The 26,678-nt window shown below is 38.5% G+C and overlaps 1 long non-coding RNA gene across 2 annotated transcripts in view; it reads right to left on the bottom strand.

Moving 5' to 3' along the window:
- The window catches only part of LOC129143936 (uncharacterized), an 812,938-nt gene that overhangs the window by 382,700 nt on the left and 403,560 nt on the right, over positions 1–26,678 (bottom strand). For both annotated transcript variants that reach the window (XR_010157172.1, XR_008547883.2), the window contains exon 5: positions 5,712–5,793. This is a non-coding gene — a long non-coding RNA (uncharacterized LOC129143936). The remainder of the gene's footprint in view (positions 1–5,711; positions 5,794–26,678) is intronic.

Below are 26,678 nucleotides of genomic sequence, written 5' to 3' on the forward strand. Positions count from 1 at the left end.
AATAAGCAGTCTCATGCTTCCAGGAACACCTAGAGAGTTTATACCGCTTCTTCAAATTTTGGAAACCCCAACAAATTTAAGGGTGAGAGAAGTTGTCCTTGTCAATCATCACTCTTTGACCTATTTTGAAAGGAACCAAAGTTCTTAGGAGGCAACAGACCAATCCAATAACTCAAGCAACATTTGGATGAAGAATCAATCCCATGAACTCATGTGTGGCTCATCCCCAGGGATGCTAAGATATGTTAATAACCAGCACATTGACTCTAGGAGTATTCTAGTATGTTGGGCCATTCTATTTGTCTCCCCATTTCTTGGCCTTCCTGGCTTGATGTTAATGTGTCTTCTTTTTAAAAAGCTTCTCCAAGTCTATTCTTTGGGATATTTATCAGTGGTGTGGGGTGTGTATGTTTAAAAACTCTGATGCCCAAGTCTTGCATAGTTGTGGATAAAACCTGAGTTTTTTGCATTTTTTCACTGTAGGACTTCTCAATAGCCTTTTATATATACTAGTGTGTACTAAGACTCTTTAGGGGTGCATTTTTCAGCATTTGTCCAGACAGAATCCCTTTCTCCTGGAGCATATTCAGGGACCAGTGTTCTCTCGGCTCACTTGGAAAGACACTATCTCCTAGCCAACTACATCCTGTCAATAATTTCCCAGCCTGAGTCTGGGTTCCATCAGAAGCAAGGCTAATAATCCCCATGCTCCTGATTATTTCTGAGAGCTTACAGCTCATGCCTTCTCCTTGCCCCAGTGGAAACTGCTGCAGTGCCAGTCAGCTGACGGAAAAGAGGTGCCAACTGTGGTCAGTGAGGAAGATGAGTCATAGCCCAGCAGCAGGGATACAAGGGCAGGGAAGACAGCTCAGAGGTGGGAAGAAGAGAGGGAACTCACCCAGTCACGTATGTCCATAAGAGATAGAGTGGTCTTTGTTCCAATTTATCAAGGACAGCTTTCGTTTATCCCTGTTGTCCCAGCATAATTATATCAAAAGTATCTTATTGAACAATAATTATATCTTGTCACTAGAGTACAGATGTGGATTGTCTTCTCAGCTTGCTGATGAGAATTGTGCTTCCTAAAATGTTTTGTTCCCACCACAATCACTGAGTCTCAGAACTGGAAGGAATTATCTAATTTTCTACCCAATTTCCTACACATGAAAGGAATGCTGGGGAGGATTCTGAGAAAAGTGTGGCTTCTTAATAAAAAGAGGTGCAGAGAAGAGATACCTCCTCTTCTTTGTACATACCTCACTGTGCCTGTATAAAATGCCTAGGACCTGGACAGTCATCCTGGGACCTTCCCATATCCAGTATCCATTTCTGAAAGAGCTCTCCAGTTCCATGAGCTTCAGACCCCTTAAAACTCAGGTCTGCCTCCTGCTCATCTCCCTGATCTAAGTCACAAGTCTATGAACTCAACGTCTTGAGTATCTCTCAAGCCTGCCCACTTACTCTTCTCCAGTGCTACCATCCTGGTCCACACTGCCATCTTCTTTCACATTGCTATTGCAACAGAGGGCCCCTGGTCTCCATTCATACTGTGATGTTTCTAAATTGCGTATCTTATCACATCACTCTCTTCTTGAAAACTCACTGAAGGATAAATTAGGATAAAACCAAAATGCACACCTGTAATCCCAGCACTTTGGGAGGCCAAGGCAGGCAGATCACGAGGTCAGGAGATCAAGACCATCCTGGCCAACATGGTGAAACCTCATCTCTACTAAAAATACCAAAAAATTAGCTGGGCGTGGTGGCCTGCGCCTGTAGTCCCAGCTACTCGGGAGGCTGAGGCAGAGAACTGCTTGAACCTGGGAGGTGAAGGTTGCAGGTAGCCGAGATTGTGCCACTGCACTCCAGCCTGGCGACAGAGCGGGACTCCACCTCAAAAACAAAACAAAACAAAATCAAAATGCATAGCATGGGTCTGAAGCCCTGGGCAATTTGTCCCTAACCTGTTTCCATAGCTCCATGTCATCTCCCTGCCCCACTCAGTCTCAGGGTATAGCACATTAGCACACTAGCACACTAGCCTTCCTCCGGTATGCTAATGTTCCAAGTTCTTGAACATGGTATTCTGCTAGAAATGCTTTTCCTCCATTTCTGTTCTAGTTACTTCTTTCCTATTCACCCTGCAGAGCTTAGTTTACAAATTCTTTCCTCAGGGAAGCCTTTCTGACCATCATACCAGCCTAAGTCAGAACCTCTGGTATATGTGTCTACATAGTGTTTATCACAAGGCAACCACACACATAACCAGTTGTTTATAGCTGTCTCCCCGAATGGAATGTAAGCTCCTCTAATGTCTCTCAGGTTAACTGCAGTATCCCAAAGATTAGCACCGTGTCTTGTACGCAAGGTGAACATCAATGAGTACTTATGGACAGTGTTGTTGAGCATTTAGCTTATCTGCAGGTCCATGATGTGCTTTGGAAATTAGAAATTGGGAAGCCAGATTAACCCTTCTCAAGCAGCATGAATTGGCAGTGTTAGCATTTTCTTCCTCGATCCCTAGGGAGGGATTTTGTGACTAGCTACCTGGGTGCCACTGGATGGATTACTCTTCCTTTCTAAGTCTCAGTTTCTTCATCTGTAAAATGGGAATAATAATTTCACTTACCTCATAAGGTTGATTATTTGCTTATTTGGATGAAACACCTACTCTCTGTCAGACACTGTGATAGAGGCCAGAAATAGCATAATGTATTAAATACTATGTGGACATGCCCTCTGCTCTCGTGGGCACTGTTTTTATTCATCGTTGTATCCCTCATCCTAGCACAATGCCTGGTATGCAATAGCCATTAAATATGTATTTGTTTAATTAATTAATATAGTTCTTTGTGCAAATGAGATGAAAGTGCCAATGAATAAAAGTAGAGAAGAATAATAGCTGATACCCAGGGAGGATCCACTGGGGGTGGTAGTCAGGATGCTGAGCCCAGTACATGGATGGTTTCACTTATTCTTCATTCAGTGTTGTAGAATAATAACACTTATTAATATCCCCCACTTTACAGAGAGGGAAATACAGTAGTAGCACAAACAGCAGAATTCACCTGATCAAGGTCGCATAGCTAATAAGTGGTGAAGATGCATGATAAACTGTGTGAGCACTAAACTGACAGAACCCTTAGGTGGTATCAAACACTAGCTGAGAACAGAATCCTATGGAAAGAGGAAATGAGGAGAGAAATCCAAAGCTTAGAAAAAGTGAAGTAGCGACATTAGAATAGCAGCAGTGAAATATCTTTCTGTATTTTCATTCGGCTGCTTAGTTATCTAAGAAGACCTCATACACCTTTTTCACTCTTCTGTTTTTATGTTCAATGTCAGCTAATAGTACACTTAACTATGTCAGGCTGTATAGATTTATTTAACGCCACATTATATGCCATCAGTTGAAGCACTGGATCATAAGAATGCCATATAACTCTATGTATCTTGATAAGAAAATGCACTTAAAACCGAATTGTAGTCTGCCGGTTATTGCTTATACTGATTTCAAAGTAGCCTGATGAAATAACACAATAAAGGGTAGACAAAGAAACAAGCCATATGTCAGATGTATTAACCACAAGGAAGCCAGACAGAGACTAGTATCTGAGATCAAAAGAGCATGTGTGTGACAAGGCAAAGCAAACAGCTCCCCTAGGAGACCGAGAGCTGCACTCACCAGCACACCTCAGTAACCATGTCCAACAGTCGGGCACACATGAGCGAAATACTCAAGAGGCTTTTGAAAGCTGTGTTTTTCTTTTTGACATCTCTTAATTAATTATTTGTGTGACTGTTATTGACCATAATACCCAATTTTACATTCAAATCAGGAGGTCATCCTAATCTATTGCTGAATACATTACCTTGCTTGGGAGAGCCTCATGATATTCAAACGCAAAATTATCCAAGAATAATTTATTAGGATAACAGTTCTTAAAGTTTTTGGAATCATACACCACTCACACTCAACATTATTGAGGACCCCAAAGGGTTTTTGTTTGTGGATTATATCTATTGAAACTTTCTGTATTTAAAAATGGAAAAAATTAAATATCTACTTATTAATTAATTCTAAAATTACAGTAATAAACCCACTGTATATTAACATAATTAACATATTTTTATGAAAAATAATTATATTTCCAAAACATAATGTTAATGAGAAGAATTGCATTGTTTTATATTTCTGCAAATCTCTTCAGTGTCTGGCTTAATAGAAGAATGCTGGATTCTGATATGTACTTCAGCATTCAACCTGCTGCAATATGAAATTTTGGTTGAAGTATATGAAGAAAAAGCAGCTTCATAAAGATATGGCTGAAAAAGGAAGGAACATAGTTGTGGATATTCTCCTGTGATACTACACCAAGATTCAACAAGTTGTTTTTTAAAAGATACAATGTAGACTCTGAAACTATACCAATAAACTTTTTGGGCTCTCCTAAATTAAAATCCGTTGGTCTATCTTGAACTTTGAATAGAGTTTTTACCCATGCATAATTTTGTAACCCCCAAGCATTGCTATTTGGACAACATTGATTCACTGAGTTATGCAAATGTTCCAAATATTGACACATTTCATCATACAATAATTTTTTAAAATGCATTAGTTAATATTCCTAATTTCATAATAAAACCTCTAAATATTAAGAAACCATCAGCCTCATGGTAGTAGATACAAGTTTTCTGAAACTTTAATTTCACTTGAAAGCTCAGACTTCATCACTGGCAACAAAGACTATCAGTTGTTTTCCTTGAAGTGACAGGCTCATTTTATTCATTTTCAAGAAAATTTCTGCCAAATACTCAGGTCAGAATAACCACAGTTTTTCCATAAGTCTTTTTCTTTTTCAAGTAAAAATGATGTTCGATGAACAAGCAACCAGTTCAGTTTGCGACTCAAACAATTACACACATGTTTTTCTTCAAGAAAAGCCTGATAATTTGGCATGCAGTAAAGTGCTTTATATAAACTTCACATTTCATCACCCAACTTAAAAGGCATATAATCAAGGGTCTATATTTAATTTTTACTGCTTCACCAAGAGTATTTTTAATTGCATCTGGAATTTTTTTAAAAATTATGAGTATGTAAGGGTGAAGCATAAAATGACTTCTAGTACAGTTTGGTGTAACTAAGGCACCACCAATAGCTTTTGTACCATCAATCTAAATATCAACAAAGTGAAAAAGCCAAATCACATGAGGATTATTACGAAAATCATGCCGGCTTTGCAGACACCCTGAAAAGATATCAGGACTTCCAGGGTTGTGTGGATGACAATTTAAGAATTGCCGTGTTAGCGAATTTTCAATATTAAGGGATATTGTTCCTTTTAGGCAAGCCCATGTGATACAGGTTAAAACCAAGGAAGGCTACATTGAACCAGAAATGGTCCTGTTCAGACACCATTTGGGACAGGCTGCTGTATACCCCCTCTATCCAATCCTGGCGCTGGCACTTAGGTAATAACTGCCACCATGGATAGGGCTAACCCAGATTCGAATGCTTTTCCTTAATGTGGCTACACCTCTGATCTTTAACAAAATGGCCAAAAGGGCTGATTGAGGAGAAATGAACTTATGCTATAGAATCAAACATATAGATTCTATGTATGCTATAGAATCAAAAATATTGTGTGCAGGAGAGAGAAAATAATATTTTAAAATAACTTCGACGCAAATATAAACACAGCACTCACTGCGGCTCTTCTGTTAACTCCCAGTCCTTTCACACTAGGAACTCACATCTAGAATGGTTCTGTGGTAGTAGATCCTCTGGCCCTAAAAGACAGGTAATTGTAAAAGGTTTTTATGTTCATATCTTTAATTTATCAGAATTTATATTTATAATTTATATACTTCATAAACTCCATTTTTGTTGCCCTAGCTATTTCTCCTATACTACAGTGTAGTTAATACAAATGTAGAAACCTGGGAAACGTTTTCCCAATGTGAATGGATTCACTAAATACTTGTTTCAAGTCCCTCATTCTCATTTATAAAACAAGAAATAGAAATAGCAAATGAATCTAGATGAGGGCCAAAATTAACCCTCATTAGTATTTTTAATGCAATACCTGTTTTGCTCTTACATACATACCTATATTTGTAACATTTTTCTCACTTTTTAAGCCAATATTCAAAATCGATGAACATGGTGAAACAGACTTATTCTACTAATGAGAACATTCACTGGTATCAAAAGCTCATAAAGATTCCTAACTTTTGATTCTATAATCCCATTCTGAGAAAATATCCTAAGCAAATAGAAATTTTGGCAAAAATGAGAGAGTATAACTAATTGCAGAATGCATGAATCAATTATGGCACATCTGTGAAGTGGAATGTTATTAGGTCACTAAAAATGAATTCGAAAGTTTTATAATATAAGAAATTATTTGTAATAACTATTTTTAAAAGTAGAATATATATTTACTTACATATATACATACACTGTAATCTCAATTAGGTAAAAATACATATACACCAACATAAAATTTTTAAATAATACATGTTTTTTAAAATTCTAAACTAGAAAATAATTTGAATGATAATAAAATGAATTGGTTAAAGCATGGGGAAAGGACACTCATAAATAAGAGTATAAGTTGGTATTCTTTTTCTTTACGGCAACTTGCAGTATGTACCAAAAGTTTTAAATATATGAATTTTATTCATCCAGAAGTTCTAATTCTAGCTAGGACTTTTAAAGGATATCTTTAGAGCTATTTTCAGAAATTGTACTATTCACACAATGGGATAATAAACTGGCACTAAAAAATGATGGGGTTTATTTCTTGAGTTTGTTTCTTTAGTTTTTTGCTTATAAAACTGGCACACATTTTTCAGGTTTATCAACATATAATTGACAAATCAAAACTATATATTTAAGTGTACAACTTGATGTTTTGATATACATATACACTGTAAAATAATCATCCCAATCAAGCCAATTAACATATCTATCACCCCACATAGTTACCATTCTTATTTTCTTTTTTCTCTTTTTTTGGTGCGGTGAGAACATTTAAGACCTATCTGCTTAAAAAATGTAAAGTATACAATACGGTATTTGTTAACTGTAGTCACCACACTGTACCTTAGATCTCCAGAATTTATTCATTTTGTATAACTGAAACTTTATATCTTTTGACTGACATCTCCCAATTTCTCCTTCCCACTTTCCCCCTTCCTATTCCCTGGCAAACACCATTCCACTATCTGCTTCTATAAGTCTGACTATCTTAGATTCCACATATAAATGAAGTCATGCAGTATTTGTGTTTGTGTGTCCAGTTTATTTCATACAGTATAATGTCCCCCAGGTTCATCCATATGGTCACAGATGGCAGAATAGCCTTCTTGTAAGGCTAAAGAACATTCCATTGTATATATACATACCACATTTTTTCTTTATTCATTCATTGGTTGATGAATATTTAGGTTGTTTACATATCTTGATTATTATCAATAATGCAGCAATAAATTAAAAATGATGTTTTTAAAAGTATATTCATTGATTTGGAAATGTATTCAAGGTAAACTGTTGAGTGGGGGAAAAAAGCATCCTAACATACAGTGTGAATAGTATTATCCTATTTTGTAAATAAATGGGTAAATAGTTGCACATATATACAGTCATGTATCACTTAACAATGGGAATACAGTCTAAGAAATATGTCATTAGGCAATTTCATCATTGTGTGAACATTATGAAGTATATTGACATAAGCCTGGAAGGTACAGCCTATTACACATCTAGGCTACCCGGTATAGCCTGTTGCTCCTAGGCTACAAAGTTGTAGAATATGTTACTATACTGAACACTGTAGGGAATTGCAACACAATGGTAAATATTTGTATATCTAGACATATCTAAATATAGAAAAGGCATGGTTAAAATGCAGTATAAAAGAGAAAAAAATGATTCACCTGTATATCTAACCATGAAAAGAGCTTTCAGGACTGTAAGTTGCTGTGGGTGAATCAGCAAGTGGTGATTGAATGTGAGGGCCTAAGACACTACTGTACACTACTGTAGACTTTATAAACACTGTATACTTAGCCTACACTAAATTCATAAATAGATATTTTTATTTGTTCTATAATAAATTAAACTTAGCTTCTTGTGACTTTTACTTTATAAATTTAATTTTTTAAAAAATTAAAAATTAAAATTTTAATTTAAAAAAATGAAAGTTTGACTTTTTTATTTGGCTCTTTTGTAATAAGTTGGCTTAAAACATACATTGTACTGCTGTACAAAAATATATTCTTCCTTTATGTCCTTATTCTATAAGATTTTTATCTATTTTATTTATTTTGTTTTACTTTTTAATTTTCTTCTTAAAAAATAGTACACAACCACACACAGCCTAGGCCTACACAGAATCAGGATTATCAATATCACTGTCTTCTACCTCCACATCTTATCCCACTGGAAGGGCTTTATGGGGAATGACACTCATGGAACTGTCATCTCCTATGATAACAATGCCTTCTTCTGGAATACCTCCTGAAGGACCTACCTGAGGCTGTTTTACAGTTAACTCTTTTTATATATATGTAGAAGTACACTCTAAAATAATGATTAAAAATATAGTATGGGGCTGGGTATGGTGGCAAACTTCTGCAATCCCAGCACTTTGGGAGGCCAGGCAGGCAGATCACTTGAGGTCAAGAGTTCAAGACCGGCCTGGCCCACATGGTGAAACTCTGTCTCTAGTAAACATACAAAAATTAACCAGGCATAGTGGTGCATGCCTGTAATCTCAGCTATTCAGGAGGCTGAGGCTGGAGAATCACTTGAACCCAAGAGGCAGAGGTTGTAGTAAGCTGAGATTGCACCACTGCACTCCAGCCTGGGCAACAGAGCGAGACTCTGTCTCAAAAAAAAAAAAAAAAAAAAAGAAATAATTTTTTTAAAGTACAGTATGGTAAACATATAAACTAGTAACATAGTTGTTTATTATCATTAGCTAACATTCTGTACTGTACATAATTATATGTGCTATACTTTTATACCACTGGAAGCACAGTAGTTTTCTTTACATTAGCATCACCACAAACACATGAGCAATGCATTGTGCTATATTAGGATGGCTACAACACTGTTGTACAATAGGAATTTTTCCACTCCATTTTAATTTTATGGGACCACTATTGTATATGTGGCCCATTACTGGCTGAAATGTTGTTATGCATTATATGACTGTATAAATGTATATAGAAAAAATATGAATTCACCCTGAGAGCTCTGAGAAAAGAAAAGAAAAGCAAATGAGTAAAGATACCATGATATTAGCATGTGATATTAGAGGGTGATGGTCTTGTGGGTGAATGTATCAGTCAGGGTTCTCCAGGAAACAGAATTAATAGGAGATATATATATATTATATATATATATTTATATATTTATATTTATTTATATTTATATATATATTTTTATATTTTTATATATTTATATTTATACATATATTTATATATATTTATATTTATATATATTTATATATTTATATTTATACATATTTATGTATTTATATATTTATATTTATATATTTATATTTATATATATTTATATTTATATATATATTTATATATATTTATATTTATATATTTATATATTTTTTTATATTTTTTATATTTATATATTTATATATATTTATATATACTTATATATTTTTATATATTTATTTTTTTTTATATATTTATTTATATATATATATAGAGAGAGAGATTTATTTTAAGCAATTAGTTTATAGGATTGTGGGGGCTGGCAAGTTTAAAACTCAAAGGATAGGCCAGTAGGCTAGAAACATAGGCAGCATTTCTATAAGACTGTCTTGAGGCAGAATTTCTTATTCGGTGGGAACCTTCAGTTTTTGCTTATAAGGCCTTCAACTGCTCAGGTAAGGCCAACCCACATTATACAGGGTAATCTCCTTTACTTAAAGTCAGCTGATTGTAGATGTTAACCACATTGCTAAAATATCTTCACAGTAACACCTAAGTTAGGTTTTATTAAATCACTTTAGGAACTATATAGCCTGGCCAGTTGACACATAAATTAATCATCACAGGAGAATTTTCCTTTGGTTTTGTGTTTTTTATATTTCTAATTTTTCTTTAATGAAGCTACATTGTGTAGTAAACTCATAAGAGTAAACTCATGTGCATAGTAAAAAAAAAAAAAAAAAACATCAAAAAGCAAATAATAAATTATCCCAGATGATGATTCAGGACTTATTTTCTTTATGCTATTTAACAATCTCTTGTAAATGCTCAAGATTTTTTCCCTTAATGCTATTTCTTGTACAGCTATAGGGGAAGTTGAGAAAACATTCCTTTATTTAAGCAAGAAAACAACTTCCATATTTGAAGACACCTGAAAATCTCTATCAGATTCTTTTATTCTATGGTCACATCCAATATTCCATTTCCAATGCCCTTTCTAGCTATCATAACTGAGGTTAAACTGCCCCTCTGTTACTATTTCTTATCTCCATCATTCAGGTCAAGACTCTTAGTTGAAAATCACAGGATGATTTCTAACTAATTTGAGCAAAATGAGACATTGAATGTATGAGAAAGTGTCAGAATCTCAAAGAGTCAGAGAATTGGACTTAAAATGCTAAACAGCTAGAAATACAGGAACAATGCACATCTTCTACCTGTGGGGAAATGTATTAGTGAAAACAGCCCTGCTACCACCACCCACTGCTCAGCCCTGATCATACCCGAGATTGAGAGCCGGAAACTCCAGCGCCACAACCCCAGAAGAACCGGAACCTTTCTTCCACCACAACTACCAGAAAATCTATCTCTCTGTGGCCACATCCTAACACGGGTCTCTTTCTCATCGGTCTTTGGTAGGGGTGCATCTGAATGAGGAAACCTAGGTCACGTGCTTGTACCTTAAGTAGCAAAAGATTCTGATGCAGTTTTTGCAGCATGCTTTGATGAGACAGGACTCAAAAGATGGAAAACTACAAGACATAAGAGAGCATTTTCAAAAGATGTTGAGCAGACACAAATAATTACTGTACCCATCGACTCATGAATACGCAGATTGATGCAGAGAGTCTAGTGCATAGTACAGTATTCTCCTTATTTATCACCCTTACCTTTCACACCTTGAGCTTGAAGAGTGGAAATCAGAAATTATTTCAGTCCAGGATGCTTTCCATTACACCTCCTCTATGTCAAAAGTTCCAGAATAGAGCAAATATTCATGGGCATATCAAGGTTTTCTTTCTGGAATGTCCCAATGAACTTGTTTGTTTTCTGGAAATGGCCCTCTATTATGTGGTCCTAAATGTTTCCTGCTGTTTTTCTACTTGTCATATTACCAATAATAAAATAAAGAAAGAGGGAGGACGTTTTGAATCCAAAAACCTGTTTTTTGAATTGGAAAACATATGGTTCAGGCAGACATTGCTTTGGTGTTATGGAAACTCATCTTTTCCCCACCAAGTTTATCTGAGTAGCTGGCAATTATTCTACTTTGAAGTGTAGCAGGTTTTCTACATAAGGTGCCAAATCTTAATGTTTTTACACGTTTTATACCAACTCCACATGCTAAACTGAACAGCAAATACTGCTGCCCACAATCAGAACAGGCAAAACATCACGTCTTTCAGCAAAAACAATGAATTCAAGTAGATAAGTGAGATCCTGTCTCTACAAAAAATACCAAAAATTAGCCAGGCATGGTAGTGTGGACCTGTGGTCCCAGCTACTTTGGAGGCTGAGCTGGGAGGATTGCTTGAGCCCCAGGAGCTCGAGGCTGCAGTGAGCTGTGATTGTGCCACTGTAGTCCAGCCTGGGCAACACATTGAGACCCTGTCTTAAAAAAAAAAAAAAAGAGAAGAAAAGAAAAAAAGAAATGAAATGCTCCATGTCCAGCACAACCAGCCTCATAGATGATAAAACTGCTTAGGTAGTGCTCTTAAGCATTACGATTCTATTGTTAGATGTTAAGTTATTCACAAGTCCGTCTTTGAAGGGATAGCTGCTTTTATTCCCTATGGAAATGTCCACAGGGCTGCAATGCATCCAGGATATGAAGCAATTTTCTGAAAGTCCTACACCTCAGTAACAGAGGAAAACTGGCTGTTCCTGAAAAAGACAAATGGACACATCCTCTGTGAAATATTGTTGGCAAAAGCAGAAAAGATTAAGTTGATCTACCAGCACTAAAGAGTTCTATTGGGTTTGTCTACGTATTTTGGGACAGAAAAATAACACATTGCTACAGAATCTAAGACATTTCATGTCCTACCCTGCACCTTACACAAAGAACCTATTATCCATTATAAACAATCCCTTGGTGCCCTCTGTCATCTAATCTCCAGCCCACAAGTAGAAATGATCCTGAGGCCTTAATTGCTTTTCATAGGTCATCATCACTGTCATCCAGTTCTCTTTGTGGAGCAGAATAAAAAAGGCATGTAACGTAATCAGCTGTCAGAGTGTTCAGCTTTTCCTTGTAAGACAATCCTGCCTGTCAAATGAAAAGAAAGTATTATAGCAGAAAAATATGCATGCTTGAATTCAAGTAGATGCTAAGGATTCTTTCATTAGAAAGAAAGCAAAAAAAATTGGAGAATCAGTTCAAGAGAGGATATTAATATATCCTAATTAGCAATGTCCTTTCCTAGATGCGCCTGGACATTGTGCTATCATCTGTGAAGCTCTTTTTCATTGGGTTAAGTATAAATTGATGAAAGAGACACCCCGGAGCCAATCTTCCTAGATGATGATGCAAAAGATGTCCTTTTCAGTCAGCATTGATGGTGGCTCCTGCTGAAAATATCCATAAAGCCAGGAAAGAGGGTCACAGAAGATGAAGGAAATAAGAGAGTGGTTCCCAAGGTGCAGCCTTAGGAAAGGCAGAAATCTGGCAGGATTCTCAGGAAGGTGTGTGGGGCCCCCCAGAAAGATGTATTGCTTTTGTAGAGACAGGGACAGTATTTGAATCTGGAAAGAGCCATAACCCCCTGGCTATTCCTCAACTCTGGGATCAGGCTTGCTTGTTCTCTGCCTAAGTCCCATGGTATTACATTTATGACCAATGCAGCAGTCCCTGGTGGGTCTGGCCTCCCTAGAAATATTCAGCTCTTTCCCTGGGCCAATGGGTTCCAAATTTCCAAAGTCCTCCTCCTGCAGGTTCTCATGCCTTCTGAGGGCAGCCACCATGATGATATCCATTGGCTAGAAGAGCCACCCCTGGCCAAGGTCTGGCAAAATATTGAAGGTCATGGGTATAACTTATATGTAATCAGATTCATGGGCAAAAGAAAAACAAATAAAGGACTGAAGAACAGAGTTCTCAGGAATTTTTTTCCAAAATGGAATTTAAAAGGGTGAGGTATATAGCAAGGAACACTGAAGGAGCCACCTGATATTTAACAAACTGTGTTGTAGCAGCCCATAAACCTGGGTTCCAATCCTAGCCATTCTATTTACTACCTGTGAGAACTTACTTAAACTCTGAGAGCTTCAATTTTTCCCATTTCCAAAATTGGGGTGAACGTTGCTTCATGTAATTTACAGGAGAAAACAAATGCACAGCATTTCTGCACAATATTGGTACTTAATAAATTTTAGTTTTAAAAAAGAAAGTTAATCAAGGGCAAATTATTGGAAGGAAAAATCAGAAAGTGAGCTAGAGGAGTTTATATGAATGATAACAAAGGCAGCCTGGTATACTGCCTTAGTATTAGAATATAATGTACTTTTAGCTCTGTAATGGTCATAAATCCTGCTGTGTTTAAGGTGTTTTTCTTCTGTTTGTCTTTGGATTTTTAATCCCATTTTCAGCCTATAAATCTGGAGTGCTTTCAAAGACCAGTATAGACTGGTTGTCTAGGCTCATGATCAAAATTCCTTTTTCATACTTGCAACCAATGAGTATTTATTGAACACCTACTATGTGTCAGATGGTATGATAGGTAACAAGAACCCAACACCCAGAATGGTTCCTTCTTTCCTGTGATTTATAGTCCAGTGAGTGAAAGAGACACAGAGCCTCCTAATAGAAGATAATGAAAGGAAAGTATAATTTTGCACCTTGAGCGTTCAAAATACTTCATCTCCATGTCAGTGACAATAAATGTTTCTGGAAGAAGAAAGGAAGAAAGGTAGAGAGGGCAGGAAGTGTGCTATCGGAAAATAAATGTGAATATGCTAAGCCTCTGCCCCATTCCTCATCAACAGTTGACAGCGATTCAAGTAGAGGTCTCCTCCCGCATGGGCTATCACAGGATTAGTACAGCATCTACATGAGGTGGGGAGCTTATTGACTAGCCCTGTTAATGATGACCTTTCTGGAAACTTTTCTAGAACCTGAGTTTTTAATGCTTTGGCACAATAATGCTTTATCAGCCTTCCTACATAATGAGCTATGGAAATGAGCCAACCATAGAAAAGTGACTCCATTTACTTAGTTCTATGCTACAGATGGCCTAGTGAACACTATGAGCTAATGGAAAACTAACAAATGCTGGTCCAGGTCAACAGCTGTTTCCTTTGTAACTGGGGTCTGCAAGACACAGGTGTATTTCATGGGCCCTTATGTAGACTACCATCTGCTAACGGATGTTCTTCATTTCCTTTAAATATAAAGATAGGTACCCAGAATTGGAAGTGTGAGTGAGTGTATTGTGGACATTAACTTGGCTTCGTTTAGGTCTACACAGTTGGGGAGCTCTCCAATTTGAGTTATATCATAAACAGGTGAATCCCTAAGACTGCACCTCAAGTTTACTCACAGTTTCTCTACGGGGAAAATAGGAATTAGATGTGCTTTCTTCTATTGTTTTGCTTGTGGATTTGCTTTACATGTTTTCTCATAATTCCACCACATCAGGTCTCTCTGAAGCAACAGTTGCACAATGTAGTCCAAGCAGGCAGGCTAGGCACTTACAATCCAAACTCTTCTTATCCCTACCGTGAATATGAAGAGAGCTGGAATAAAGCAACAGTACTGTTGACTTCCAGGCCTACCCCTTACTGTGAATCAGTGCCGCTATGCCTGTGAATTTCAGTTTTCTGTGTATACAGGTTGGATGCAGTTGTGGGGGGTGAAAATTAAAGAAGCAGTCTGGCCCTGAAGGGGTGTTTGGCAGCTCCATGTTGCTCTTTAGTTTATGAGGTTCCATATTGCATATTGTCCTCAGTTTGGGACCATTAAAGTTTCAAGAAAGTAAGAACAATTTCATTCACTACCCTGTTACAGCTGCTTGCTTCTTTTTTGTCTCTCTTACTCCTAGAAATACCCAGAAGTCTATTATAGTTGCTGTTTCATCCCCAGAATCTCTAACAGTACCTGGTACATACAAAATTCTGGTCCTGGTTCTACTACAGTACTGCCTAATATTGTGTAATCTTAGGCAAGTCAGCAAGACATTTAACTTCTCTGAGTTTGTATTTCTCCACTTACTATTTTTTAAATTAATTATATATAATAAACTATAAAATATATTAATACCTCCTATAATGAGTTTCATATCACAAGGAAAATGGTGATAATCCTTAGCCATTCAGATCCTCTTTTATTTAGTTTGAAATGTAAGAGATATCCATTTTGAAGTTCAAAACCAGATGAATAGCAGAAATTTCATATTATTTAACCTAAGTCATGACATACATTTTTATTGAGCAGCTACTATGTGCAAAGCATAGCTGTCAGACATTGGGGATACAACAGTGAAGAAAAATAAAACTTGTTATTATTGACTTTACATTCTAATTGAAGACAAAAATAAACAGACTAAGAGATGAAAATATAGTGGGTCATGCAGTGAAGAGAGCTTAGAAGGAAAATAAAACAGAATAAACAGACAAAGAGTCACTTGAGGGGAGGAGTGGCATACTAAAACAAGGAGAATTGAGTAAAATGTACCTACTGAATGTTGAGACTCTCAGCCATATTTCCTTACTTGGATTTCAGATTTTTGGCAGCTGTGTAATTAAATATCAGAAAGGAGATTAAAAGGTCTTCTCATATTCTTCTACGATCATCTTCCCAAGAGAAAATATCTAAAGGAATTACCTTTGGCTTTCATTTAACAAAACAACCAGCCAGATCACGTCAGAGTGAATTTTTGCCACACCGCTTCTGAGAAAGCTTTTTGGTCCTCCATAGTTAAATACCAAGAGGCAGCTAAGGGCTGCCAGACCTTCTTCTAAACTTCAGCCACGAATCTGAAGGTTAGAAGACAAAACCAACAAGCAAAAACAGTAACTTAGAAGAAACAAAGATTTCACAAGGAGAAGAAAACTTCAAAAATGTTTGATATTTTCAGAGAGAGAAGAGAAGAAATACTTATAGATATTAAAAAGCTAATTTGGAGAATAAAAAATGAAAAACTCATAAAGAGATTTATGTAATAATCCATCAAGAACTAAGTAAAATTTATTTAAAAGAAAATTAAATAAATATACGAGAAATCAGAAATAGAAAAAATATATAAAATATATAGATAAAAACACAATATAAGGTCAACATCCAAATAGTAAAAGTCTAAAAAAGAGATATAGAATATTGAGGGTGCATGGATGAAATAATCATTAAATAATTGAAGCGATTATTGAGAAATCATTGTAAAGTTTCAGAATTCTAACCACAAAGAAAGGATCACTTTCAAATGGGTGAGAAAACAGGTTTCATGCAACAGCAATACCAAGCTTTAGGAACAAAATGGAGTAACACTTTCTAAATACTAAGAGAAATTCTTTCCAGGTTTAAATTTCTTACCTAGCCAATTAAGGGTGTGGGTAAAAGGAAATTATTTTTAGACAAGCAAGGTTTCAAAAACATTACGTTGCAAAACTTTTCAGAAAAGTAATAGAATAGATATTCTCTCAATATGAAGGAGCAATTCAAGAAAACATAGGATCCAAGGAACAGGAGCTTGTTAAGAGAGAAAACAAGAATCCCAGAGAGATAGTGGACAGAAATACCAAGCTCACAGATCTGCAGCAGGCTGAGAGATCAGCCACTTCCTACTGGAGCGAATCTGAAGGCTCCAAGAGGAAGAACTGAATGTGTCTGAGATTTACACATGTGGAGTTTGAGAATAATTCTATAGGTTTTTTCTTTCTTTCTTTCTTTCTTTTTAGATGGAGTTTCACTCTTGTTGCCCCAGGCTAGAGTGCAATGGTGCAATTTTGGCTCACTGCAACCTCCAACTCCTGGGTTCAAAGGATTCTCCTGCCTCAGCCTCCTGAGTAGTTGGGATTACAGGCATGTGCCACCATGCCCGGCTAATTTTTGTATTTTTAGTAGAGACAGGGTTTCACCATGTTGGCCAGGCTGGTCTCGAACTCCTGACCTAAGGTGATCCACCTGCATTGGCCACCCAAAGTGCTGGTATTACAGGAGTGAGCTATCATGCCCAGCCAATTCTATAGAAATTTAAACAATTTTTAAAAATTGGTAATTAGTAACTCCAAGGAAAAGCAGAAAGGAAAGAGAAGGGAAGGAAAGGAAAGGGGAAAAAAAAGAAAAGTAATTAAAGGATACTATAAGGTTCAGTTATGAACACATTTGCATAATTAGACTATGAAAATATTGGATACTTATATAATCAAATTATGTAAGTGGATGAGAAGGACAATGAGGAACATGTTATAAAAGCATACTAGAGGGGGCGATTCCAAGATGGCCGAATAGGAAGAGCTCCAGTCTACAGCTCTCAGCATGAGCGATGCAGAAGACGGGTGATTTCTGCATTTCTAACTGAGGTACTGGGTTCATCTCACTGGGGCTTTTCCGACAGTGGGTGCAGGACAGAGGGTGCAGCCCACCGAGCATGAGCCAAAGCAGGGCGAGGCATCACCTCACCTGGGAAGCACAAGGGGTGAGGGAATTCCCTTTCCTAGCCAAGGGAAGCTGTGACAGATGGCACCTGGAAAATTGGGTCACTCCCACCCTAATACTGTGCTTTTCCAATGGTCTTAGCAAACGGCACATCAGGAGATTATATCCCACGCCTGGCATGGAGGGTCCCACACCCACAGAGCCTAGCTCATTGCCAGCACAGCAGTCTGAGATCGAACTGCAAGGTGGCAGCAAGTCTGGGGGAGGGGTGCCTACCATTGCTGAGGCTTGAGTAGGTAAACAAAGCAGCCCAGAAGCTCGAACTGGGTGGAACCCACTGCAGCTCAAGGAGGACTCCCTGCCTCTGTAGACTCCACCTCTGGGGGCAGGGCATAGCCAAAGAAAAGGCAGCAGAAACCTCTGCAGACTTAAATGTCCCTGTCTGACAGCTTCGAAGAGAGTAGTGGTTCTCCCAGCACAGAGTTTGAGATCTGAGAATGGACAGACTGCCCCCTCAAGTGGGTCCCTGACCCCTGAGTAGGCTAACTGGGAGGCATCCCCCAGTAGGGGCAGACTGACACCTCACATGGCCGGGTAGCCCTCTGAGATGAAGCTTCCAGAGGAACGATCAGGCAGCAGCGTTTGCTGTTAAATATTCACTGTTCTGCAGCCTCTGCTGCTGATACCCAGGCAAACAGGTCTGGAGCGGACCTCAAGCAAACTCCAACAGACCTGCAGCTAAGGGTCCTGACTGTTAGAAGGAAAACTAACAAACAGAAAGGACATCCACACCAAAAACCCATCTGTACATCACCATCATCAAAGACCAAAGGTAGATAAAACCAAAAAGATGGGGGAAAAACGGAGCAGAAAAACTGAAAATTCTAAAAATCAGAGCGCCTCTCCCCCTCCAAAGGAATGCAGCTCCTCACCAGCAACAGAACAAAGCTGGACAGAGAATGACTTTGACATGTTGAGAGAAGAAGGCTTCAGACGATAAAACTTCTCTGAGCTAAAGGAGGAAGTTCGAACCCATCGTAAAGAAGCTAAAAACCTTGAAAAAAGATTAGATGAGTGGCTAACTAGAATAACCAGTGTAGAGAAGTACTTAAATGACCTGATGGAGCTGAAAACCATGGCACAAGAACTACATGACAAATGCACAAGCTTCAGTAGCTGATTCGATCAACTGGAAGAAAGGGTATCAGTGATTGAAGATCAAATGAATGAAATGAAGTGAGAAGAGAAGTTTAGAGAAAAAGGAGTAAAAAGAAAGGAACAAAGCCTCCAAGAAATATGGGACTATGTGAAAAGACCAAATCTACGTCTGATTGGTGTACCTGAAAGTGACGGGGAGAATGGAACCAAATTGGAAAACACTCTGCAGGATATTATCCAGGAGAACTTCCCCAACCTAGCAAGGCAGGCCAACATTCAAATTCAGGAAATACAGAGAATGCCACAAAGATACTCCTTGAGAAGAGCAACCCCAAGACATATAATTTTCAGATTCGCCAAAGTTGAAATGAAGGAAAAAATGTTAAGGGCAGCCAGAGAGAAAGGTCGGATTACCCACAAAGGGAAGCCCATCAGACTAACAGTGGATCTCTCTGCAGAAACTCTACAAGCCAGAAGAGGGTGGGGGCCAATATTCAACATTCTTAAAGAAAAGAATTTTCAACCCAGAATTTCATATCCAGACAAACTAAGCTTCATAAGCAAAGGAGAAACAAAATACTTTACAGACAAGCAAATGCCGAGAGATTTTGTCACCAACAGGCCTGCCCTAAAAGAGCTCCTGAAGGAAGCACTAAACATGGAAACGAACAACTGGTACCAGCCACTGCAAAAACATGCCAAATTGTAAAGACCATCGATGGTAGGAAGAAACTGCATCAACTAATGAGCAAAATAACCAGGTAACAACATCATAATGACAGGATCAAATTCACATATAACAATATTAACCTCAAATGTAAATGGGCTAAATACTCCAATTAAAAGACACAGACTGGCAAATTGGATAAAGAGTCAAGACCCATCAATGTGCTGTATTCAGGATACCCATCTCATGTGCAGAGACACACATAGGCTCAAAATAAAGGGATGGAGGAAGATCTTCCAAGCAAATGGAAAACAAAAAAAGGCAGGGGTTGCAATCCTAGTTTCTGATAAAACAGACTTTAAACCAACAAAGATCAAAAGAGACAAAGAAGGCCATTACATAATGGTAAAGGGATCAATTCAACAAGAAGAGCTAACTATCCTAAATATATATGCACCCAATACAAGAGCACCCAGATTCATAAAGTAAGTCCTTAGAGACCTACAAAGAGACTTAGACTACCACACAATAATAATGGGAGACTTTAACACGCCACTGTCAACATTAGACAGATCAATGAGACAGAACGTTAACAAGGATATCTGGGAATTGAACTCAGCTCTGCACCAAGTGGACCTAATAGACATCTACAGAACTCTTCACCCCAAATCAACAGAATATACATTCTTCTCAGCACCACATCACACTTATTCCAAAATTGACCACATAGTTGGAAGTAAAGCACTCCTCAGCAAATGTAAAAGAACAGAAATTATAACAAACTGTCTCTCAGACCACAGTGCAATCAAACTAGAACTCAGGATTAAGAAACTCACTCAAAACCACTCAACTACATGGAAACTGAACAACCTGCTACTGAATGACTACTAAGTACTTAACGAAATGAAGGCAGAAATAAAGATGTTCTTTGAAACCAATGAGAACAAAGACACAACATAGCAGAATCTCTGGGACACACTTAAAGCAGTGTGTAGAGGGAAATTTATAGCATTAAATGCCCACAAGAGAAAACAGGAAAGATCTAAAATTGACACCCTAACATCACAATTAAAAGAACTAGAGAAGCAAGAGCAAACACATTCAAAAGCTAGCAGAAGGCAAGAAATAACTAAGATCAGAGCAGAACTGATGGAGACAGAGACACAAAAAACCCTTCCAAAAATCAATGAATCCAGGAACTGGTTTTTTGAAAAGATCAACAAAATTAATAGACCTGCAGCAAGACTAATAAAGAAGAAAAGAGAGAAGAATCAAATAGACGCAATAAAAAATGATAAAGAGGATATCACCACCAATCCCACAGAAATACAAACTACCATCAGAGAATACTATAAACAGCTCTACGCAAACAAACTAGAAAATCTAGAAGAAGTGGATAAATTCCTGAACACATACATCCTCCCAAGACTAAACCAGGAAGAAGTTGAATCCCTGAATAGGCCAATAACAGGCTCTGAAGTTGAGGCAATAATTAATAGCCTACCAACCAAAAAAAGTTCAGGACCAGACGGATTCACAGCCGAATACTACAAGAAGGAGCTGGTACCATTCCTTCTGAAACTATTCCAATCAATAGAAAAAGAGGGAATCCTCCCTGACTCATTTTATGAGGCCAGCATCATCCTGATACCAAAGCCTGGCAGAGACACAACAATAAAAGAGATTTTAGACCAATATCCCTGATGAACATCGAAGCAAAAATCCTCAATAAAATACTGCCAAACCAAATCCAGCAGCACAACAAAAGGCTTATTCACCATGACCAAGTCGTCTTCATCCCTGGGATGCAAGGCTGGTTCAACATACGAAAATCAATAAATGTAATCCAGCATATAAACAGAACCAAAGACAAAAACCAGATGATTATCTCAATAGATACAGAAAAGGCCTTCAACAAAATTCAACAGCCCTTCATGCTAAAAACTCTCAATAAATTAGGTATTGATGGGATGTATCTCAAAATAATAAGAGCTATTTATGACAAACCCATAGCCAATATCATACTGAATGGGCAAAAACTGGAAGCATTCGCTTTGAAAACTGGCAAAAGACAGGGATGCCCTCTCTCAACACTCCTATTCAACATAATGTTGGAAGTTCTGGCCAGGGCAATCAGGCCTAATTGAATAAAGGGTATTCAATTAGGAAAAGAGGTAGTCAAATTGTCCCTGTTTGCAAATGACATGATTGTATATTTAGAAAACCCCATCGTCTTAGCCCAAAACCTCCTTAAGCTGATAAGCAACTTCAGCAAAGTCTCAGGATACAAAATCAATGTACAAAAATCACAAGCATTCCTAAACACCAATAACAGACAAACAGAGAGCCAAATCATGAGTGAACTCCCATTCACAATTGCTTCAAAGAGAATAAAATACCTAGGAATCCAACTTACAAGGGATGTGAAGGACCTCTTCAAGGAGAACTACAAACCACTGCTCAACGACATAAAAGAGGACACAAACAAATGGAAGAACACTCCATGCTCATGGGTAGGAAGAATCAATATCGTGAAAATGGCCATACTGCCCAAGGTAATTTATAGATTCAATGCCATCCCCATCAAGCTACCAATGACTTTCTTCACAGAATTGGAAAAAACTACTTTAAAGTTCATATGGAACCAAAAAAGAGCCCACATTGCCAAGACAATCCTAAGCCAAAAGAACAAAGCTGGAGGCATCATACTACCTGACTTCAAACTATACTACAAGGCTACAGTAACCAAAACAGCATGGTACTGGTACCAAAACAGAGATATAGACCAATGGAACAGAACAGAGCCCTCAGAAATAATACCACACATCTACAACCATCTGATCTTTGACAAACCTGACAAAAACAAGAAATAGGGAAAGGATTCCCTATTTAATAAATGGTGCTGGGAAAACTGGTTAGCCATATGTAGAAAGCTGAAACTGGATCCCTTCCTTACACCTTATACAAAAATTAATTCAAGATGGATTAAAGACTTAAATGTTAGACCTGAAATCATAAAAACCCTAGAAGAAAACCTTAGCAATACCATTCAGGACATAGGCATGGGCAAGGACTTCATGACTAAAACACCAAAAGCAATGGCAACAAAAGCCAAAATTGACAAATGGGATCTAATTAAACTAAAGAGCTTCTGCACAGCAAAAGAAACTACCATCAGAGTGAACAGGCAACCTACAGAATGGGAGAAAATTTTTGCAATCTACTCATCTGACAAAGGGCTAATATCCAGAATCCACAAAGAACTCAAGATAATTTACAAGAGAAAAACAAACAACCCCATCAAAAAGTGGGCAAAGGATATGAACAGACACCTATGAAAAGAAGACATTTATGCAGCCAACAGACACATGAAAAAATGCTCATCATTACTGGCCATCAGAGAAATGCAAATCAAAACCACAATGAGATACCATCTCCCACCAGTTAGAATGGCAATCATTCAAAAGTCAGGAAACAACAGGTGCTGGAGAGGATGTGGAGAAATAGGAACACTTTTACACTGTTGGTGGGACTGTAAACTAGTTCAACCATTGTGGAAGACAGTGTGGTGATTCCTCAAGGATCTAGAATTAGAAATACCATTTGACCCAGCCATCCCATTACTGGGGATATACCCAAAGGATTATAAATCATGCTGCTATAAAGACACATGCACACATATGTTTATTGTGGCACTGTTCACAATAGCAAAGACTTGGAACCAACCCAAATGTCCATCAATGATAGACTGGATTAAGAAAATGTGGCACATATTCACCATGGAATACTATGCAGCCATAAAAAATGATGAGTTCATGTCCTTTGTAGGGACATGGATGAAGCTGGAAACCATCATTCTCAGCAAACTATCGCAAGGACAGAAAACCAAACACCGCATGTTCTCACCCATAGGTGGGAATTGAACAATGAGAACACTTGGACACAGGAAAGGGAACATCACACACCGGGGCCTGTCGTGGGGTGCGGGGAAGGGGGAGGGATAGCATTAGGAGATATACCTAATGTAAATGACAAGTTAATGGGTGCAGCACACCAACATGGCACATGTATACATATGTAATGAACCTGCACGTTGTGCACATGTACCCTAGAACTTAAAGTATAACTAAAAAAAAAAAAGAAAAGAAGCAAAAAAAAAAAAAAAAAAAAAAAAGCATACTAGAGGGGTGTGGCTGGCAAAATGACTGAAGACAAATAGCTCCTGTCAGCAGCTCCCACCGAGATCAACCCAGAAGGCAGATGATTTCCACATTTCCAACTGAGGTACCTGGGTCACCTCAATGGGACTGGTTAGACAGTGGGTGCAGCCCATGGAAGGTGAGCTGAAGCAGGATGGGGCATCGTCTCACATGGGAAGTGCAAGGGGTCAGGGAACTCCCTCCCCTAGCCAAGGGAAGTCAGGAGGGACCATGCCGTGAGGAACAGTGCATTCCAGCCCAGATACTATGCTTTTCCCATGGACTTCACAACCCTCAGACCAGGAGATTCCCTTGGGTGCCTACACCACCAGGGCCCTGGGTTTCAAGCACAAAACTGGGCAGCCATTTGGGCAGACACTGAGCTAGCTGCAGGAGTTTTTTTTTTCTTACCCCAGTGGTGCCTGGAATGCCAGCGAAACAGAACTGTTCACTCCTCTGGAAAGGGGGCCAAAACCAGGGAACCAAGTGGTCTAGTTCAGCGGATCCCACCCCCGCGGAGCCCAGCAAGCTAAGATCCACTGGCTTGAAATTCTTGCTGCCAGCAGAGCAGTCTGATGTTGACCTGAGACACTCGAGCTTGGTGGGAAGAGGGGCATCCACCATTACTGAGGCTTGAGTAGGCAGTTTTCCCCTAAGAGTGTAAACAAAGCTGCCAGGAATTCTGAGTGGCAGAGCCCACCGCAGTTCAGCAAAGCCACTGTAGCCAGACTGCCTCTCTAGATTCCTCCTCTCTGGGCAGGGCATCTCTGAAAAAAAGGCAGCAATTCCAGTCAGGGGCTTATAGATAAAACTCCCATTAGGCTGGGACACAGCACCTGGGGGAAGGGGCAGCTGTGGGTGCAGTTTCAGCAGACTTAAACATTCCTGCCTGCTGACTCTGAAGAGAGCAGTGGATCTCCCAGCACAGCTCTTGAGCTCTGCTAAGGGACAGACTGCTTCCCCAAGTGGCTCCCTGACGCCTGTGCCTCCTGACTTGGAGATACCACCCAGCAGGGGTTGACAGACACCTCACAGAGGAGAGCTCCAGCTGGCATCTTGCGGTTGCCCCTCTGGGATGAAGCTTCCAGAGGAAGGAACAGGCAGCAATCTTTGCTGTTCTGCAGCCTCCGCTGGTGATACCCAGGCAAACAGGATCTGGAATGGACATCCAGCAAACTGCAGCAGACCTGCAGCAGAGGGGCCTGACCGTTAGGAGGAAAACTAACAAACAGAAAGGAATAGCATCCACATCAACAAAAAGGACGTCCACACCAAAACCCCATCCAAAGGTTATCAACATCAAAGACCAAAGGTAGATAAATCCACGAAGATGAGGAAAACCAGTGCAAAATGGCTGAAAATTCAAAAACCAAAATGCTTCCTCTCTGAAGGATCACAACTACTCACCAGGAAGGGAACAAACTGGTGGAGAATGAGTTTGACAAACTGACAGAAGTAGGCTTCAGAAGGTGGGTAATAACAAACTCCTCTGAGCTAAAGGAGCATGTTCTAACCCAATGCAAGGAGGCTAAGAACCTTGAAAAAATGTTAGAGGAATTGCTAACTACAAAAACCAGTTTAGAGAAGAACATAAATGACCTGATGATGCTTAAAAACATAGCATGAGAACTTTGTGAAGCATACACAACTATCAATAGCTGAATCGATCAAGCAGAAGAAAGGATATCAGAGATTGAAGATCAGCTAAATGAAATTAAGTGTGAAGACAAGGTTATAGAAAAAAGAATGAAAAGGAATGAACAAAGCCTCCAATAAACATGGGACTATGTGAAAAGACCAAACCTATGTTTGATTGGTGTACCTGAAAGTGACGGGGAGAATGGAACCAAGTTGGAAGACACCCTTCAGGATATTATCCAGGAGAACTTCCCCAACCGGGCAAGACAGGCCAATATTCAAACTCAGAAAATACAGAGAACGCCACAAAGATACTCTTCGAGATGAGCAACCCCAAGACACATAATCTTCAGATTCACAAAGGTGGAAATGAAGGAAAAAATGTTAAGGGCAGCCAGAGAGAAAGGTCAGGTTACCCACAAAGGGAAGCCCATCAGCCGAACAGTGAATCTCTCTGCAGAAACCCTACAAGCCAGAATAGAATGGGGGCCAATATTCAACATTCTTAAAGAAAAGAATTTTCAACCCAGAATTTTAAATCCAGTCATACTAAGTTTCATAAGCAAAGGAAAAATAAAGTCCTTTACAGACAAGCAAATGCTGAGAGATTTTGTCACCACCAGGCCTGCCTTACAAGAGCTCCTGAAAGAAGCACTAAATATGGAAAGGAAAAACAGGTACCAGCCACTGCAAAAACATACCAAATTGTAAAGACCATCGACACTATGAAGAAACTGCATCAACTAACGGGCAAAATAACCAGCTAGCATCATAATGACAAGATCAAATTCACACGTAACAATATTAACCTTAAATGTAAATGGGCTAAATGTCCCAATTAAAAGACAGACTGGCAAATTGGAAAAAGAGTCAAGACCCATCAGTGTGCTGTATTCAGGAGACCTATCTCACATGCAAAGACACACATAGGCTCAAGATAAAGGGATGGAGAAATATTTACCAAGCAAATGGAAAGCAAGAAAAAGCAGGGGTTGCAATCCTAGTTTCTGATAAAACAGACTTTCAACCAACAAAGATAAAAAAGACAAAGAAGAACATTACACAATGTAAAGGGAGCAATGCAACAAGAAGAGCTAACCATCCTAAATATATATGCACTCAATAAAGGAGCACCCAGATTCATAAAGCAAGTTCTTAAACACCTACAAAGAGACTTAGG

The sequence above is a fragment of the Pan troglodytes genome, chromosome 4 (assembly GCF_028858775.2).
Source record: "Pan troglodytes isolate AG18354 chromosome 4, NHGRI_mPanTro3-v2.0_pri, whole genome shotgun sequence".
Taxonomy (NCBI): domain Eukaryota; kingdom Metazoa; phylum Chordata; class Mammalia; order Primates; family Hominidae; genus Pan; species Pan troglodytes.